The following is a 9,507-nucleotide window of genomic DNA, read 5'->3' as shown; positions in this document are numbered from 1 at the left end:
TTTCCAGTCAATTAATTAACACTAAAAGCACTAAAGCTTCTTTTAAAGAATCATTCTCACTGTATTCAACTCAAACAAAGCACATCTGTCCGTGCACACGTCGAGCGTCGAGTGAAATTTTAAACGAAATAATTTATTTATTTCTTGAAATTATTTTTCTGGCAATGTAGTTTAAAAATGTAACTAATATCAGTTTAAAAATCAGGATTGCTGAAGTTAACTAAGCACAAACTCACTTAAAGATATTTTTTAAGAAAAAAAAAAAATTAGTCCCGCAGTGGACTGATTATTAACACGGTTCCCAGCAGATCACCGAAGTCAGGCATCACTGGCTACGGTCAGTGTGCGGGTGGGTGACCACTTGGATCAGTCTGCGTAGGAACCGAGGGTGTGCGGTATTGGTCCTCGTTTAACTGTGCTACCGTAAAGTGCTCGACTTCGCACGCAGGTCGTCGGGCTACCGAAGCGGGGGTGCCATCCCCTCCACAGAGGATCAAAATTGTGATGGCATGTCTTCGGATCATCCTCCGGGATAAATGTTTAATCATTTAAACTATGTACAGTGGGGCGCATAGACCTTCTTAAATGCATATTAATTTATGTATTTTAAATTAATTCATTTTGATTAATAAGGAATTAACAATTGCGGTGCAAAGACAGAATTTTGAAAAGCAATTCATCTTAATATTACTAGAAGTTATATCTTTATATCTTAAATAATGGACAATTACAGCACATCATAAATTTTTTTTATTTTCATACCTAACTTATTGGAAATTCTCCCCTGAAACCGAAAATCTGATTGTTTTTTGCGGCAAATGTTAATTTATTTAGTTATTAAACATTTAAATTGCCCCAAAAGGCCTCCGTAAGTGATGCAATCAAAAACGACCCCTGATTGGTTATGACGTCAAATGTGCCGAAGGGAAACGTGCCGTCTCCATCCGCTAAGGCTATTTCAATGCTCTTTTAGTTTTGATATCACATATATCGTATGAACATCCTTTGTAAATTATTAGTAAAAATTTTGTGAATTAAATTTACGGTTCTGAGAGTGTGTGCAAAATGAAAGAAAGATTTTAAAACTTCAAACGTTGTTATTTATCATTAAAATATCTGAAGAAATGATTATGAATGATAAACTCTTTACAGCCAATCAACATTTCTTTTCGGCTGAAATCAGTGGTGTTAAAGTTCATAGAAAATACTATTTTATTCCATTTACTTTTAAATTAAAATAATGCTTCATTACAGCCTAATTACATAATTAAAGTAAGTCACAGATTGGATAGAAATTTTATACATTTTGATATAGGATGAATGATTTTATAATTCGTTATTGCATTAAAACAAATCAGTATTTTCATAAATCTAGTCCATTGAAAAATATCAGTCCATCATCGTTACAATCTATGTGCTAATGATCAAAAATTCAAATAATGTAATTTAATGTTGCTTCTTTAATTTATTTATTTATTACTAGAGTTGAAGGATTTTCTTTTTAAGTAAATATTTACTAATGCAGTTTATGTTATCTTTTTCTTTTTGTTTCACTATGCATTAAATATTTAAATACACATTAACGCTTATTATTATTCCTAGCTTAAATAGGAATTCCGTTACAGTTCAAAATTATTTTTATTTTTAAATTTATAAATTTTAATTCCTTTTTCTGCAATATAGTATTTATAAAGTATGGTTATTGTTAATTTCTCTCCTTATTTTTGCAAGCTATTTGTCAGTGCTTGCAATGAAGAACTCTAAAATAGTAAAATTAATACATTATACATTTTTAATTAAAAAAAATTTAATAAAATAGTTTTAAAAAAATATCAGGTTATGCATACGGTATAGCCGAAAACGTATCAACACTTTCAAGAATCTAGTCCATTGAAATATATCTGACCATCATCATCACCATAATCTAGTTATACTTAAAATTTCACTTAATTTCTCATTTATCCATATCTAATTAACTTATTTATCCACAAAGTTTCAGCGAATATCATTAAGTTGGAAGTTTTTGTTTCACTAAAGCTAGAGAAGAAAAATAAAAAATTAACTTATACAAAATGGAAAGAAATTCTAATGCACATTCTTAATAATTTATTAAATAATTAAAAAATAAACAGTAATGTTGATATTTTTTCTCAATATTTTTATTTTTTGAGTAAATAGGAACTTTGCTATGGCGAAAATTTTTTTTATATGCATTTATGAAATTTTATTCCTATTTCTGCAATAAAGAACTAAATAAATGCATGTGCTTGATTTCAAATACTTATAGCATAGATAAAGACAATTAAAGTAAAGTAAATAAAATCTGCAGGAATATATATATATATATTAAAGTTTTGCTGGGATCACAAGTTTTTTAAGAGGCTGACAATTACATGCTTTGAATTCACGCTAGAATAAATAGATAAAAATTATCAGTAACTTACGCTGTCCTACATTTTAAAATCTGAAACTATTTATTCCACATAAGAAATTGATCCAACATTTCTTTCACTTAAGATGAAAATAAATCTTCCAAATGAACTTGAAGTATACATTAAAATTAAGATTATAGTTAAAAAATGAAAAAACGAAATTATTTTGTATTTATAACGCATAATTTATAAGCAATACCATGCACTTTTTTTATTGAACTAAAAAATCTTAAATATTCCGAGCTAGAAAATTTCGTCAAGTATTAACAATGTTTCAGTGGGTACCACTGAAATTTAACATTATAAAAATACGTTATATCAAATCCACATTTTTATTAAGCGATATTAAGGCGCAATTTTTTATACAGATAGCTTTAGACCATCTAAAATGGTTGGATTTAATTAGAAAATTTAAACGAAAGCAAGAACGTATTGGTTTTCACAGCACAGCTATTGTAAGTGAACGGCAGATGGACACGTGTGACGTCAGTTCGTGAATAATCACGTGACTCCCCGTTTCAGGCGAAAACGAAAGTAATCGAAAGTAATCTAAATAAATAGCCTTCTTAGAAAAGTAATAAAATGTTTTCTGGGAGTTTTGAGGGATTCTGAATACATTAAAATTATAAAAAAATTTGACTGTAATTGTCCATTGTACTCAAAGTTCAGCTAAAAGACCCTTCCTCTTCTGTACGAACTTAACTGTCGATGGCACGAATTCTATCTATGCTTTTAATCCTTTTTATTTAATTTTCACTAATATATTGATAATGGATAGTCCACACTTTCAATGCATGTAAAACATAAGGAGGTCACCAAATCAGAGTATGAGATCGTGCGGTATTTTAGATTATCTATAAATTTTTTTCTCACAAAATTATGCCAATACAATTCTGCTATTAACAATTTTTGAAAGATATTTAAATTGTTATCAGTTTTTATTTTAGACTTTTGATAAGTATCTTTGTTTTTTTTTTTCAATTAACGATAAAAGAATTTTTTAAGCGTCATCCAAATCGGTTTTCATTAGCTTCAACTGTAATAAAATTAGAATTAAAAAAAAAAACTAAGGCTGAGAACCGAATAGTTTTAAATTACTTACTCAAAACCACGAATCGCATTATTTTATTCCTTTAAAGTTTTGAAAGAAAAAAAATTGAAATAAGTTTTAAAAATTATCAAGCGTTGTTTCCCCTTTGTTTTTTTAAGATATTGTACGACAGCATCAAAAATTACGACACATTATTGTATTACATCATCAAAAATTTGTGAAGCACAAAAAAAATATATATATATATATAAAATAAATCGAGAAAATACAAAATTAAAAATTTAACCAAGAATCCAAGATGGCGAAGGTAGAAGCCTATTAAGGGTTATTACTTGTAAAGAGAATTAAAAAAAAAAATCTTACAAAAAATATTTTTATTGTTTTATCAATTTGTTCATTTACGGCGACGGTCTGGGAAACATCCCTGAGGATGATCCGAAGACATGCCATCACAATTTTGATCCTCCGCAGAGGGGATGGCACCCCCGCTTCGGTAGCCCGACGACCTGCACGCGAAGTCGAGCACTTTACGGTAAAACAGTTTAACGAGGACCAATACCGCACACCCTCGGTGCCTACGCAGACTGATCCAAGTGGTCACCCACCCGCACACTGATAGCAGCCAGTGATGCTTGACTTCGGTGACCTGCTGGGAACCGTGTCTTAACGATCAGTCCACTGCGGGATATTTTTATTGTAATGCATATAATTTATTGTATTCATATATGCACAACCCATTCTTGAATGAAGGGCCGCATACCCAAATATTTAAACATGTTGACGGCAATTATGATAATTTTAATCTAAATATCAATGTTTCAGGCTTAATCCTTTTTATCAATAAGCTTTGTATTATATTTGAACGGAATTAAATTTCCTTTAAATAATAATTATTATTTCCTTATTATTATCTTAATTCTTTTTCTTCCTTTCATCAGTCAACTTAGTAATATATTTGCATAAAATTAAATTCTTTCAAATATTAAAATTCATTCAAAACTGAAGAATACTAAGCTGATACTTTAAGCTTGGTGGGGCCCTAAGCTACTGAAAATTATGGGGCCCTTATAAGTTCAATTCCATTTCTATACACCTAAAGTTAACTGTCATTATTTTTTATTGTTGAGTATTAACATTATATCATTAAAAAATTTGACAATATTACTTTATTGTTAAATATATTAATTGTGACGAGACTATTATGTAGAACTTTTCTTTTATTGCACATATTTTTTGAACGAGGGAAAAAAGTTACAAAAGAAACACATTTTAAGCACAGAGTAAAAATTTGGCGTGCTGGGCCACTATATATTTAACAGAGTTTCTTTCTTATATTCATTTTGAATATATTTAATTTGCAATTTTTAATGATTTTTTCGGAAATTTTTTTCTCAATTGTTTTTTTTTTACGTTACAAAATCTATCTTTTTTTTTTTTTTTTGAACTAACAATTTCTGTCCTTTTTTAGACATTTTAAAGTGCTATTTAAAACTGCTGCATATCACATGAGAGCATTAAATATATCATATGTACAATTTTAAAGTATAATAAAAGGGAATTCGGATCTTTGGAAACAGATATTAAATAGTCTGATGATCGAATGATGGGGTAAAAAAAAAACTTTTTTACCTTTTAAACAAAAAAATTGCTTATTTATAAATAATTTATTAATACTCAAATTGCTTGAAAGATGATATGTTCCCTACTAATGACAACGAAGTTTTTTGTTTTATTCAGTCATTTATTTATATTTATTATGTCTGACAATGTAAAAAATTAAAAAAATGCATTTTGGGCTTCTGAGGGCCCCAGCTCCGAATAAAACTTTATAAAAAGAGGGGGGAAGTAGGATCTGGGGGCCCTAGTCATCTTGGGGCCCCAAGCTACAGCTTATTTAGCTTATACGTAAATCCGGCCCTGTATATATATATACATCCTTCTTGTCAAAAAAGAGATTTGTCGGAAAAATATAAAGATTTGTGAAATGTTTTTTTTTTATCACATAATGCATAATTTTAAAATAAATTAACTCAAATGTTCTTGAATGAAAGAGAAAAAAAAAAAGAGATAAATATTTTTTGAGCAACATAAATGCAGATTAAATATTTTAATTAAAGAAAACGTATGGGGTCTAAAATGGTATAAAATGAGAACAAACGCATTATAGCTCATCATTCATGTGGGATTTATTATTTATTAGTGTATTTTTTACTTCAAGACATTTATAATAAGCGAATTATAAACTTTTCATTGTTCTTCTGATTTTTTTTTTGTAGATTGTGGCTATTTTTTTAAAATCTAAGTTTGCTAAACTTTAGAATCGTAATCTGCCAAGAGTTTTTTTTTTTTTTACTAAAATTTTTTTTTTGCATCCTATTATATCTGCTTTTATTAATTAGAATAGCCTAAGCCCATTCTTCAAAATACTAAGACTGCATGCTATGCTAGTGCATGAAGATGTGAACATTTTTTCTTTTGGGTACTGTTCACATATGAATCGTTGACTGAATGTTAACAATAACAAGCTTTCTAAAACCGGAATAAATTAATAAAACTTCTGATGTATTCCTCTGCTTCTGTCATGCTTATGAGGTGATGTGTGAACGGGCTTAATATTCTAGGAGCTTTTATAAATGTGACTTATGTTTAAATTTGCGTGTAATTTTACCATTCATAAGAGTTTCCTGTAATTTATAAATTTTAACAGGTTGTGAGTCAAAAATGATATTAAGAAAATTAATATTACAACATAAATAAAGGTAAGGTTTGTCATGTTTTGAGTTTTTTTTCTTATTTCGCTATATTTGTGTAAAATATCAGTTATTTTTCGGGTTGCATCTTACAGGAAAAAGCATGTCTGCGGAGTCTTACAAATTCTTGTTGTTTGTTTCGTTGAAGTTTAAAAAACGCGGTATATTGCCAACACTACAAGTATAATAATATTTGATGGCACCTTTTTTTCAAGTTTAGGCATAAAAACCAATCGGAAGTAGTGACCCGGAAGTCTTACGATGCATTTCAACCCCTAAAGCCACCTGGGCTTAGCTTTACATGGTCAACTATCCATGGAATAACATCATTGCTACAGTTTATGGATGAAAAACAGCTTTCCATTACAGGATACACCTGGCCTGCTTTTAAGGATGGTTGAATTGCAAAGCTAAGTACAGATGGTTAAAATTCGTTGTAAAACTTCTGGGCTATTACTTGCCTGATTGATTTTTATGCCTATACTTGAAAATGGGCACCATCAAATATTATACTTGTAGTGTTTACAATATAGCGCATTTTTTAAATTTTAACGAAACAAACAATAAATGAATTCAGAAGACTTCGCAAGCATCCTATGATGCAACCCAAAAAATATCAAACGGTGATATTTTACGCAAATATAGCCAAATAAGAAATAAAACTCAAAACGTGACAAACCTTACATTTTATTTATGTTGTAATATTAATTTTCTTAATATTATTTTAGGCTCACAACTAGTTAGAATATACAAATTACAGAAAACTCTTATGAATGGCAAAATTATGCATACATTTAAACGCAAATCACAATAATAAAACTTAGAATATTAATCATGTTCACAGATCATCTCATAAGCATAATATTAGTGAAGGAATACACTGGAAGTTTTTAAAAAAATTTCCGGTTTTAAGAAGCTTCTTATTGTTTACATTCAGTAAACCATCCATCGACAAGTTGCGTAACAAAACAATTTCAGTCTTGGCTGGGTCAATCGGCTAATTATGTTGTAATTGGTAACTGAATTAACAAATATTTAATATTCTTTGTTCCTTAGCAACTCAACCTCTTCAAGTTCTATGAACAATGCTAGTCTGAATTATGTTATAGTCTAAAGTTAGCTGATTTAAAAGCATAAAAAAGTTTTTATAGAGTAAAACTAAAATGAAGAAAGCTGTATAATAGTTAATGTAACATGATCTGTATGACAGAGTAATAAAAAAATAATTTAAATTTGAAAGTGAGTAGTTAAAATTATAATAATTAAAGTCACAGAAAATAAAACATTCATTTCACACATTTATTAAAAAATCACTTGACTACATAAATATGAAAAAGAGAAGGGAAAAAAATTAGCTATTAAATAAGTTAACCTATAGCAATCACACTTTTAACAATGATAAACAAGCAAAAGCTCTAAAAAATTTAAAAGACAAAACAACCTTATTTGACTCTTTCCACATAATGGCTAACAATCATAAAATAAATAGATTACTTTAACCATAAATATTTTAAAATTCAATATCTTGTTGCAATGGTGACTAAGAATCACCTTTCATGATGTGCAAATTGTTAACATCATAAATGACAAGGTATACATGTAGTAATACATACATATAAATGACAAGGTATATGTTTATTATTCATGCATTCATAAAAGATTGACACATGAAACTTAAAAGTCAATACATAGTTATACAAAAAAAAACTAAGTTGACTATTTGTGGGATACATTTAGACAAGTGATTCATTTCTAACGAAGCAACTGAAATATTTTTGCAATTGGGGTATTAAATTTATTTTCATTATTTAGATTTAGATTAATTTATTATTATTTAGATTTATATTTATTTTCAGACACAAAAATTAAATACTATACCAAACTTAAATTTAAAAAAAAAAAAACAACATACAATCTAACATGTTCAAGTAAACAAAATTAATCAGTTTCATAAATAACGTCCAATGTCAAAACAAAAAGAATTAAAAAAAATAAAAGATATATCACTATTTAAACAATTACAACTTTTGAATATCATACTTAAAGATGTCTGAAAAAGTAATATTTATTTTTTAACAAAAAAAAAAAAAAAAAAAGAAAAAAAAATGTATGATTTTTTTAAAATCTTCCACAACTTCTTTTACAAATCATTATAATAGGTGGCTGCTGTTATTTATTATGCTGCGTCAAATGTAATTCTAACAATAACAGAAATACAGTTATCTTACATTTTGAGATAAATATTTTTGACAGCAGTATTTTTCAAATAAACATTAAAACAAAAATATAATGATTTTTGTCTTAAAAACAATTTTGAATACTGATATTATTTTAAAATAATTCAGTAAATAAATTAATGAGACAACAAAAAGCTCAATAGGTACTCATATATTTATTGAATTTATTTATTTTTACAGAATGTTTAGTAATTTCTTTAGAGGAAATATTAGTCTTTTAAGTATCTTAAACCTTAGATTAAGTCCTTTTCTTTCATTTTTGCAAATAATTCCCTGAATTATATTAGTTTCATGCAATAGCCTGCTCAAATGTTACCCAGATATAAGTATTTAACAGGATATAAAACAGAAATAAGTATTTTTTTAAGGATAGAAAGTTTATAGAAAGATAGTATATAGAAATAACTCCCTTTGCCTTAAAGTCTAAGGTCGTCTGTCTCTCTTGTGTTATTTCAATTAAACATGATCAGTATACTGCAGATAAAGTATTATTAAATCTTCACTTGTTTTTCTGGCATTTTTATACATGCATGATGTATTTCAAGAGTATTTTTTTTAGTTGATCAGACACTGTTTCATTTTTTAAGCAGATAGAATACTGTTTTCCTTTCCCCTAGGTCAAGTTAGGAACAACTTTTTCAATCATTATTTTCAATATTAAGTGATAAGTTAATTATAGACATTTTATAAATCTATTTTAAATTATATCTGTAGATAAAAACCTGTTTCCCTGGTTAGAATATTGAGAAAGGTCTGAAAATAGATTAAAATGATTTATTGCTATTTTTCGGTTAGTCAGGCACAAGTGAAAAGTCGTCGAAAAATGTAGACCTCCGCCAACTTTCTTTCTATTTTTCTTAAACAAAGAACAAACTGGTCGTTCACAAAGAAAAAAATAGTTGAATTTCCTGTTATCGGGAAAACCAAAAAGTACCAATTTATTTAATACTCTATTTCACAGGAAAGAATTTTAAGAACTTAATTTAAAGATAATTCTTCTTTATTTAAGGTAAACAAATGTCAGCAAACAAATATGT

The sequence above is a fragment of the Parasteatoda tepidariorum genome, chromosome 8 (genome assembly GCF_982258835.1).
Source record: "Parasteatoda tepidariorum strain Cologne lab strain chromosome 8, Ptep-v5.0, whole genome shotgun sequence".
NCBI lineage: Eukaryota > Metazoa > Arthropoda > Arachnida > Araneae > Theridiidae > Parasteatoda > Parasteatoda tepidariorum.
The sequence above is the reverse complement of the archived record's forward strand: the minus strand, read 5'-3'. Positions refer to the sequence as shown.